The following is an 11,815-nucleotide window of genomic DNA, read 5'->3' on the forward strand; positions in this document are numbered from 1 at the left end:
TACCAAAGCTTTAGACTCACTGATTTTTTTGGCCCCTTCAAGAAGGGTCAGGTGAATCTCAAAAGTCTTATTCTGCAAACCTCAAGACCACACTTCATTGAGAGACAAAGACAGATTCAAGCTTTGGAGCATCCCACAATGAGACAGACCCTAAGCTTCAAATACATTGGTACCAAAGACCATTATAAACAACTATTAATAGGCATGATGCTCCGTTTCAATAACTGGATTTAGAGAACATTTCCAGACAAGCTCCACTGGCCATGAAGTCCTTCCACAGCTCTGCACAGTCCTTGTCTTGTTAGATGCCACTTCTGAGTCACTAGATTGGTGAGTCATGCCTAGCAAGCAAGGCCATCTTGCAAGCAAAACTGAAGAGAATCTTCAGGAAAAATTTATGAGGCAAGAACAACTGAAGGCAAATAGGCATTTGATTTGTTCTAGCAAAACAAAAACGAAAGATGTTTTAAAAAAAATAGACTCTGTAATAGTGAGGGTTAAACTTACAAGCAGCCATTTTTTACTTTGAAAAAAAAAGACGAGCAAACAAAAAGCTTTTATATTCCTTTGGAACTTTGAAGGGGCTTTTATTCCTTGATTGGTGGATGATTATATGTAAGCAGCAAGACTCAGAAGGTACTCCTTAGTGATGTACACTGACCGATCCCAATTACTTGGCTGGAGCCTCTTCTGCCTTAAGTCACTTGCTCCCCAAAAATGTAGCATGGGGTAAAAAGAAGCGGCTTCCATTCCATCACCACATTGGGCCTTCCTCATCCTGACAAGCTTCTATTTGATTTACCATGAAAGAGGCAAGAAAAAGATGGGGAGAGATTGGGGATAAAGCTGTATAATCAGGGGGCCAACTACAGAAAGGAGCCATATAGCTACCGAAAAGCTGAATAAGCTCCCATGATGCCAAGCTACCAGGCCAGATGAAGATAATCTACCTTTGGAATATCTACCAATCCCCAGTCTCTTGTTAAAGGAAGAAGGCTGCTACTACAGAAGAGTTCATGGTTGGTCCAAAGATATAGATGCCTGGAAGCTATGATCCTTTACTGTGCTCATTGAATTTTCCAGACCCATATCTAACCATATTTGGGGAGTAATTTCCTGGTGGAAGATCTGGACTAATGACCCATAAAAATAACAACCAGGTCTTTGTGAGGTTCTATGTACCAGGAACTCTTTTTTTTTTTTTTTTTTTGTCGGCCGTGGGGCTTGAACTCTGGGCCTGGGAGCTGTCCCTCAGCTCTTCAGCTCAAGGCGAGCGCTCTACCACTTGAGCTACAGTGCCACTTCCGGTTTTCTGGTGGTTTATTCGAGATAGGAGTCTCACGGTCTCCCCTGCCCGGGCTGGCTTTGAACCGCGATCCTCAGATCTCAGCCTCCTGAGTAGCTAGGATTACAGGCGTGAGCCACCAGCGCCCAGCTACCAGGAACTCTTTTAAGCATCACAGCAACATGGGAGCATAGAACTTATCATCTCCATTTTGAAAATGATATATACTTCAGTTTTGGAAAGATTAACTTCCCTGGCAAGATCACATAATTGTATAATTGTATAATTGTGTGATATGTACTACTAGCAGACTGAACCATAGCCAGATTACCATCAAAGCACATGATTCTAGATGCCCAAAGTATCATGAGAAATTCAGGCCACCCTTTAAAAACTCAAATAAAAGTGGGATATGATATGTATTCATTTTTGTTTTTCCTCTCCATGAATATTGGAACATTCTTGCTTTATACTGGGAGATGTGGACATAAGATGCTCCACGGGTAGTCAGACTTCAATCTGGCATTGGCCAGTCATGTGAACTCCTACAAGTCACTTAGTATCTCTAGATTTCCCTCTCTCAGTTATAAAATGAGGGAAATATATGACATCTGTCTTCCTCCTTCCAGATTTGCATTATCTAATATTTGAGCAAGATCTTATAGCTGTACTACTCTATAAAGTATCATTCAACAGAAAATAGCTAAGAACAACCATATGCCCAGGGTGTTTAGGGGAAGGTAAGAGAAATATTAAGTAGAGAAATGTAAAAAGAAGGTAAGATCCCACCTAAGAATGAGCTCTGCTGGGTGAACTCCAGGACAGGAAAAAGCAGAAATCAGAGGATGTTGTACATGCAGTACCAACATGGTTTTAAAATTATAAAATAGAACATGCATTGTAACTTGACTTACTATATAGTGGCAATATCTATTCATTTTTCTTTTGTAAACACTCACAGGGTATTGTCACTCAGAGAATTCCTGTTCTGATCAGCAACATCATTCAAGCAAAAGGAAGAAGTGACTAGACTTCATATACACTAGGTTTCAGCAGCCCTTCTTGATGACAGTAGGGAGGAAATTTTATTGGCACACTGAAGGAACACATACTTTGAAAGCCAGCAAGATGACAATGACAAACTGTAGAATCTCCCTGACTACCACCAATAGCAAACTTTGTTTCTAGTGCAATAAATAAATACTGGAAAGGTAAAAATGATTGGTCATTGTCAAAGTTATCTTTAAAATGCTCATTATGCCCTAATACCATATAACTAGTTCTTTTAATTCCTTAATTTATTTATTCCTCAAGCAATAGAGCCTGGCCCTGATGCAACCTAGCTTTGGCCCTGATTCAGATCAGCCATTTTAGAAATAAAGACCTGTCATCCTCTCAGAGGAAGGATCCTAGAAAGACAAACAGAAGGAAAGACAAGACAGACACATGGAGGTATCTGCAAAGTACAAACCCTGCACTTTAGAATGATGAAGTGAATGTGTCAATGAAATCTATAGTAGCAAACGAATAATGACAAGTACAAATACCCTACAGGTGAAGTACTAAAGGAAAGTTTACAGGTAGCAGGAAAACCAGAAAGGTTTCAGGGGAGAGCTGGCATTTGCACTACTTTCAGCAAATGGGTAGGAAATGAACAGGCTGAGAAATGAGGGCAAGCCATTGCTGTCAGACAGTGCCATATCCTCCATTAGCAGCTACCTATGTGACTTAGATACCATCTGGCCTGAGCAGGTCATGATCCACACCCAGGACCTCTCACTTTCCCCTTGCTCAGCTTAGGGGAACCATTCTACACGTTTTCCCCTTGAGCAGGAAGCATTCCCCAGCTACATGTTGGAGGGGCTCAGGTAGTTCTTCCTCCTCCTCCTCTTCTTCTTCTTCTTCCTCCTCCTCCTTCTTCCCTTCTTTCTCTTTCTTCTCCTTCCTGTCTTGATTTTTATTTATTTATTTTTCTTTAGGCACAAAGAAAAATTGCTTTCTATTTTAGTAGCTTTTTTCTTTCTCGGTTTCTACATGCAATTAAACAGGTTACCTAAGTTAAAATTAAGTCTTGCTAATTAGTATTGCCTTAGAGAGGCCTTCCGAACTCTTCCTCTCCCAGTATTTGTCTAAAGAGAGATGGGTCTCTTTTGGGACTGCAATGCCTCCCTCTCTAGGGGTCTTACCCACCTAGTCCCTTTAGGCCTTGGTAACAAGAGGGGCTCCTTACAAATTACGGAATGAATGGATGGATGGATGGATGGATGGATGGATGGATGGATGGAGTCTGCCACTGGGTGGATGTGAGTTCTTGTGAGGACAGGGTAGGTGGGGCGTGGGAGAGTTTCCGGTGGTTGGAGCTCAAAGGATGCCCTGGAGTCTCCACAAACAGGTTGCAAAGGGGGGGGGGGGGGTCGGGGGTTGTGATTAATTCCACCCAAGGTGCTGCATTGCAGGCGCTGGCCTGGATGTGGGAGTACTACGCCAGGGCGTGCGAGCCGGTGGAAGCCTGTCACCTCGTCCCCGGGGTCACCCTGGATTCGCCCTGGTGCAAAGCCAGACAGACAGATGGGCGGGGGAGGGGGTGGGGGGAGGGGGGAAGGGCGGCCTGTGCCGGGACAGCCCGGGCTCCTGGCCGAGGTGTCCCTGCCCGGGCTCGGGGATCGCCTAGGCGAGGGATCTGCAGGCATCCGAGCGGCGCTGCCAGTCTTTGGGTCCAGGGGATTCCCCCATCCCCACCCTTCCACGAGGACACCGCCAGGCGCCCGGCCGCTGGGTAACAGGTCCCCGGGCCGGCCGCGCCCACACTCACCCCGCGCCGCCCGGCGAGCTGAGCGCGTCCTCCACAGCCGCCGCGTGGCCTTCCAGGGCCGCAGCGAGGACAGCAGCCTCCGGCTCCTCTGGGCCCCCTTCTCGGAGGCGCCCATCCGTGCGCCCGCGCCCCGCCCTCGCCACCGCCCCCAGCCCGACGCCCACTGCGCCCGCCGGCGCCGGCGCCGCGCGTCTGCCCGGCAGGTGCCCTGGGGTGGCCGCAGCGGGAGACGCGGCCACGGGGGGAGGAGCCTGCAGCCGGGGGCGTGGGGGTGAGGGGAGGCGGGAACCCGACCCCGGGGAGGCGGCCCAGCCCCGACCGGCCGGGCGCGGGCAGCCGGCGCCGAACAGGTGCGCGCTGGAGTCGCCAGCGCGGCGCTCAGACGCAGCCGGGCATCGCAAACGAGCGGCCAGGGCCGAGCACTGGTTTGACTGCCAGGTCACAAAGGAGAAAACCCAAGTCCCGAGAGGTTGAGCAGTTTGCCTGGAGACCACACAGGGCCAAGGAGGACCCTCCCAAGTCCTGGGCTCATTTTTTTTTCTGCATTTCCTGCGGCTGCCCCCAATGAATCAACGTGTTAAAAAAAAAATCAGTGAAAAATCTGACAGCGGTTTCCATTTTCCTTATACAACCGATTATGAATTACCTCTGAAGTTAATTTAAACTAGTCTGCCTACATTTCCCACTTGTTAAATCTCCTGCATTCTCCCATTTTCCAGATGGAGAAACTGAAATCACAGAGCCTGGAGCTCCTCCTCGACCCTCTCACTGATAATAATAGTAATAACAACAATAGTTAATACTTACAGGGTGACTTTTCATGTACTAGATTTTATATACATCTTATGGATGGGTCCCAATGGTACTCACTAGTGAGCAACAATTTATGTCTGACCTTAATAGGTGCAGAAATTGAGAATCAGAGAGGGCAGATTATATACCTATAAATTCCAGTACTCAGGAGGCTGAGACCTAAGGATCAAGATCCAAATCCAGCCCCTGCAGGAAAGTCCACCAAGACTCTTATCTTCAAAGACCAAAAAGCCAGAAATGGTGCTATGGCTCAAGTGGTAGAGCACCAATCTTGAGTGAAAAAGCTCAGGGACAGTACCAAGGCCCTGAGTTCAAACCTCAGTACTCAGAGAGAGAGAGAGAGAGAGAGAGAGAGAGAAAGGGAGAGGGAGGGGGGGGAGAGAACTTAGTATAAATTACACATTGGGTAGAATAATAAAATTACTTTTTATGGGTCCAATTGAATATCAGAAAAGAGTTTCATCAAGTGACCAAACGGAAAATTTAAAGTGGAGGCCAATGAAACATGAATGTTTTCAGGAGTGATACAGTGTGTGTGTGGCAGCAGAGAGAAACAGGTATATTCTAGCCCAAAACAACCTCCATCTAATCATAATGCATAAACCCCAAATGAGGACATAGGCAAAGAAACGCAGCACCAATAAATTAGCAAATACAAATTTCAGCCACAATGGGATATCACGACACAGCTCCGAGAATGGTCACAATGGGAAAGGGTGACAGCACCAAATGCTGGCAAAAGGCTCAGAGGAGAAATTTCATGGATTATACATTGCTGACAGGCCTGTAAACCAGCACTGACACTCTGGAAATGTTTAGCGGTCTCCTACAAAGCTAGGCCCACAAGCACCACATGATCTACAAAGCTAGGCCCACAAGCAGCACGTGATCTAGCAACTGCTCTCTGGGACACTTAATCCTCCAAACAAAAACCTATTCACACAAAAACCTATGTGCAGCTTTATTCATAATAGCCCCAAATGGGAAACAACATCAATATTGTTTAGTGTGTCAATGGTTCTATTAGTCCAGTTTCTGTTGCTAACACACAATACCATACCCTGGATAAGTTATTAAGAAAAGAGACTTGTTTTATCTCAAGGTTATCCAAACACAAGGGGCTACATCTGGTGATGACTTTCTTGCCAGCAGAGTCTAGAGGTAGCACAGCCTTGCAGGGCAAGGGATAAGCATACTTTGTGTATGTGAGTGTGTCCTGTGGTCTCTTACCAAGTCACTGGGATTCAATCATGGTGCCCTACTCTGATCACCTTGTGTACTCCTCATGAGCTCCCAATAGCCTGGCACCTACAATCCACATACCACAGTCAGATTAAGATTCCACCCTGTCAAGGTGTCATGATGGTAATTAAGCTCCACCATGAGTTTCAAAGCAGACAAACCATATTCAAACCACAGTCATATGATTGTATACACTGAGCAATAAAAAGCAATGTTACTATATTGATATATGCAACCATTTAAATGACTCTCCAGAGAATTATGTTCACTGGGGGAAAAAAAGCTAACGTTAAACATAAAGAGCTAGAGGTCAGGCAAGTGCTCTACCACTGCAGCTTCCATCTCCAGAGTCTCTGCATTTTGCCCAGGCCAAACTTGAACCAAGATTCTCCTACCTATATATCTCCTGCATAGCTGGGGTTGCAGATGTGGGCCACCATGCCTGGCTTATTTGTTGGGCTTTTATCCTGCCTAGCCTCAAAGAGCAATCCTCCTGACTTCTACCTCTGAGTAGCTAAACAGCACCTTTTTTGGTGCAGGGGAGGTGGGGTTGCTTTGTTTCACTTGCACTCTCCATCTTCTTGCCTTCGCTTCTTAAGTGTTGGGATTGCAAGCATGTACCACCATTCCCAGATCCCTGTATTGTTTTAACTATTGTACATGAATCTGCAATTATCTTGAAATAAAACACACTTTCAAGTTGCATATCTGCAGTTTCATATAATTCAATAAAACATTTGCAATGTGCTTGACTCCCTAGACTCGTGTTTTCATTGTCATATTTGATTTCTTCATGACTCTCTGGAGTATCATGTGGTAAGTATTAGGGTGGAGGGGTGGAGGCCTCAGAGGTGTGGCGGCCCTCAATCCGAATTCTTTTCCTGCTTTAGAACACGGCCCTTCATTGTCTAGGTAAGGGACATTGTAAATGCAATTATGAGATATTCCTGTCTTATTCTTTTTGCAATTCAGAATAAAGGATATAAGTATCTTGAAAAATGTAAGAGAGAACTGAGGGATGATCTTCCTCTCTCTCTCTCTCTCTCTCTCTCTCTCTCTCTCTCTCTCTCTCTCTCTCTCTCTCTCTCTCTCTCTCTCTCCTCTCTCTCTCTCTCTTTCTCTCTCTCTCTCTGAAATAGCTGAGTTTTCTTCTACAATAACCTTCATTCTTCATGGCATCCACACTGGAGAAATTGACCCGTGGAACAAACAATCTAGTTAACAAAGCATCACAGGAACAGCAGTCACATGCTACCATCTCACAACCAAGGGATTCCTCTGCTCTTACCTCTGAGTTAGAACATTTAGTGTCTGGTTCTGATTTTCCATACCATCCATGAAATATGTTTGTGCCCTTTCCCCTCCTGACTTCATATTTTAACCATACACTGCTCACATTAGTAAAGAGGATTTAACCTCAGAGCCTTAAAAGATCCCTTCCAGAGCCTGCCACCATACTTCCCTGTATGTCCTGGTTTCACTAACTGGTTCTGAAATCTTCAACATGGTCATAACCTCAAGGGGCCCAGTTTGGACTTACCTTTCCTTCCACTGTCCTGACACATCCAGAGGATTAGATCAGCTCTTGGAGGAACCCCGTTGTTCACCCTTTAGATTTCACTGATCAGGGAAAGTTGAGAGGGATACTCTGACTTGCCCTTGCTGTCCAAACATCATGTGATTTCATGGCATTCCTCCAGTTCTGAGCTGGAATAAGGCCAGAAGGCCCTGGCTCCCACAGTTACAGTGTGCTTCAGGCAGATCCTGGGGGTGGGAGGAGTGGGGGAGGGGAACCCATAGTCACTGGAGACCAAGCGAAAAGAATGCAGCCAGGGAGATGTTGCACTGAGTGGAAACATCCCAGTGCCCTGAGGCACATTTGTGAGCACGCACAACAGAATTTCTTCTCAAATGTCAAAAATGCAAACCCAGAACCTTCTGATTTGTACAGTGTACATCTGACTCATTGGGCAAAGAGAAAAAGAAAAGAAAAACCTTTGAATTGCATTCATGTCAACATGTTTACAAAGGTAAATTCAGAAATGTGAAAATGACAGTCTTCAAAGTCAATGAGATGTAAGATGTGTGTATATGTGTGTGTGTGTATATCTGTGTATGTACATGTGTGTGTGCATGTGTGTGTGTGCACACACGTATGTAGCCAGGGTAGGCAACCTCCATCCTGCCATATAAGGCCCTTAAAATCATTTGGCACATGACTAGATGGCAATGATGCTGCTCATTGGAAGCCTAAAGCCATCAGCCAGTGTTGATGCTTTGGTATGGCCTTTGAATGATGTTATAAATATCCAAATGGCCCTGGAGAGAAGAAGGTTCCACAACACTGTAAGAAAGAAATGCAAAGGTCTGGAATTTTGACAGAGGTCACATCCTGCAAACTTCATAACGTAATTACTCTATTAAATTCAAGGAGTTTCATTATCACTGCCGCCGCCGCCCCCACTTACAGAAACTTCCAGGATAAGAATTACATGTAGAAAACATTGAGGAGCCTCTAGAGCCACTGGGACCAACAGTGTTGCTTCAGTAGTAATGCCTTGGACATTGCTATTACTATCACTAGTGTGGGAAACAATTAGGGTAGTCTGTACTTCAAATTTATTTTTCAACCTGAATTTTCCAAGCTCACAGGATTAAAGAGCAGTATGTACATAAAGCCCCCAACCATGACATTGAAAGCAGTGATACAAGGTGTGAGAGGAGAGAAAGCAGCTCAGATAAGAAGTTTTAGGGCAGGTAAGTCATTTGTTTTGATTATCTGTTGCTGTATAGTAAAGCAGCTGTTATGGTTTACTTAGGAACTGTCCCCCAAAGGCTCATGTATTAGTTGATTAGGTCATGAACTAACTGATAGATTCATGCCTGAATGGATTCATAACATGATGACATCATTTGGGAGCATGGAAAGTGGGTAGTGGGACCTAGATAGAGACATTAGGACTCTGAGTCCACGTCCCTGGCGGGCTGTAGCTTTTCCTGTCCCCTTCCAATCTTCTCTTTCTCTGGCTCCCATCATGTGAGTTACTCCTGCTCCTCCATGCCCTCCCCACCATGGTGGACTGACACCAAAATAAATCTTTCCTCCCTCAACCCCTCTAGATCAGGCATTTCACTGCAGTAACACCACCTATAACATAGTAGTATAAAACACCTACCATTTCTGACTTGCTAATGTTTTTTGCAATCGGGGCAGGGCTCAGAAGGAACGCAGCAGTCAGCTGGGGTTGCTTAGGCTCAAAGTCCCTCCCACATATACGGTGGCTCTCCCACATGGATGATGGCTCTCTCCCCTAACGAGCATCAAGATGGTGCTGGCTGTTAGCCAGGAGCTCAGCAAAGTACCTTGATTCTTCTCCACATGGTTTACCACTGGCATTCTTGAATATAGTTGGAAGGAAGGAAGGAAGCCAGAGCTGTTGGGCTTTCTTTAGGTCTTGGCTCAAAAAGTCTTCCCAAACTGTTTCCTGTACATTCTATTGATCAAATCAATCACAAGCTCAGTTGTTCAGAATAGGAGCCACATGCTTCATTTCTTGGTGAAGGGAGGGGCATGCACATACAAGAAACAAGCAATTGTTTAAGGTCATGTCTAGAGACTACCTAGTACAGGTCTAGTGGCCAGAGAAAAATGCCATCCAGATTCTCATCATTAGAGTTTGGATGCAATGTACTGAATACATTGAGGACAATGTATTGAATACATTGGATTCTACAAGAGGCCCACTAGATGGGGAAACAGCATATTAAGGGGCCATCATTCTAAGGCAAAATGATCTCTCAACTTAAAAAGCCAGACCCAAAGAAACATAGGCTCCACAGTTTCCCTCATTTGTAATAATTAGTATATGTCTAGGATAGTCCTAGCAGAGGATCACAATAGCTCAATAACTAGGTACATATGACCATATATTTGAAGTGAATTCCAAGATATAGAAACAAGAGGTTTTCCTTTGTTGTTTTGAATGTACTGTGTGAAGTTATTTCTTTTTTTTTTCTTTTGCTTTTTTCCCTTTGATTTATCTCCTGTATTTGATTTTGGTACCCTGTGTCCTGTATATGTTTATCTGATTTGGGGAAGCGAAAGGGAACAACAAAATGGTGAGACAAGGGACAAAGGGTGAACCAATACAACAGTGATACTCACAAGACAATGTTGGCAATGAACTTTATAACTTGGAGGGGGGAGTTGTAGGGGGAGGGCAAGCGGGAGAAAAACGAGGAAGGGGGTAACAATGTTTGACAAGAAATGTACTCACTACCTTACTATGAACCTTGATGATAAAATTAAATTAATGTAAAAAAGAAAAGAAATATAGAAATCTTTTTGGAGCCCTACTATGCTCAACTGAGCCTTGCCCATCTCTTCCTAGCTGAATAAAGGGCAAAGGGCACAAGGCTTAGCATGGAACCCCAGTTACTTGTCATTTTAATGTCTTAATACAAATACATAATTTTTTGGAGTCTGGCTAAAGAATTGGAAGAGAAATGATGCAGTCCATGTAATAAGATCTGACCTCTGAAGCCTTTCACACGACCCTTCACACTCTCTTTCTACTAGTTTAGCTGGTTGGGCATAAATCCAGGAGAAGCTCTGAGGGCTGTAGGATGGTGGATCCAGGGACCCTGAATGTTTGCATGACACAGAGCCCTCCCACTTCTCTACCCATCACATTTGATTGCAGTATGAAGGTGTTTCTTAACACATTTGCCATACCCAGCACTGAGATTTTGCAGTTGTTTGGTAACAGCAGTTTGAATAGACTTAGTAATATATCTATGCAGCCAGAGAGGAAGAAATAACTGACTCTAGGAGATGGTGTGGGCAACATGATATCATATGAAAACTTTCAAGGGAAGGTTAGCTGAGCTGTATATCAACATCTCCTAAGGGCCACAAAGAGCAACTGAGATCATTTGACAGCACTCCAGAGGACAAGTTTCTCTGAGTTATGCTTACTGTTTCACACTTCCCACCACTCTAAGTCCATCCAGTTGTGAGTTGTTGATGATGGTGAGAGGTGAACTGGGAGAGCAGAGAGAAAGGAAGTATCAAGTAGGGAAGGGTTGGAACATATGAATACCCAAGAAAGCTTGCTTATATAAGCTCAGCTTGAAATACTGAATTGCCTTTATCCTGTGACAGTAACTCAAACAAGGGCATTCTTTCTTTTCCATAAAAATGGTCACAGCTAGGCACCAGTGGCTCATATGTATAAGCCTAAACTACCCAGGAGACTGAAATCTGAGAATCGCTGTTCAATGCCAGCCTGGGCAGAAAAATCTGAGAGACTTTTATTTCCAATTAACTTCCAAAAAGCCAGAAATGGAAGTATGGCTCAAGTGGTAGAATGCCAACTTCAAGCAGGAAAAGCCAAGCAAGAATGCATGGTCCTAAACTCAAGACTCAGTAATCTCTCTCTCTCTCTCTCTCTCTCTCTCTCTCTCTCTCTCTCTCTCTGTCTCTCTCTCTCTCTCTCTCTCTCTCTCTCTGTCTTTCTGTCTCTCTCTGTCTCTCTCTCTCTCTCTCTCTCTCTCACACACACACACACACAAACCTACTTTGAAGCGATCCTGCATTGGTCCCTCAGATACAGCTTTATTTTTTTATTTTATTTTATTTTATTTTTTGTCGGTCGTGGGGC

General features: G+C 44.6%; 1 protein-coding gene across 2 annotated transcripts in view; it reads right to left on the reverse strand.

Annotated features, from left to right (window-relative positions):
• Positions 1-7,745, reverse strand: part of Dnajc6 (DnaJ heat shock protein family (Hsp40) member C6) — a 142,575-nt gene extending 134,830 nt beyond the window's left edge. The window contains exon 1 of one of the 2 annotated variants that reach the window (XM_070025818.1): positions 7,693-7,745. The gene's annotated coding sequence lies outside the window, so the exon portion shown is untranslated. Of the gene's footprint in view, positions 1-4,097; positions 4,183-7,692 lie in introns of those variants that run through there. The other variant, XM_070025815.1, reaches the window with a different exon arrangement.
• Positions 7,746-11,815: the final 4,070 nt, after the last annotated feature.

This window comes from Dipodomys merriami, unplaced genomic scaffold (assembly GCF_024711535.1).
Source record: "Dipodomys merriami isolate MVZ:Mamm:240054 unplaced genomic scaffold, mDipMer1.0.p SCAF_172, whole genome shotgun sequence".
Taxonomy (NCBI): Eukaryota; Metazoa; Chordata; class Mammalia; order Rodentia; family Heteromyidae; genus Dipodomys; species Dipodomys merriami.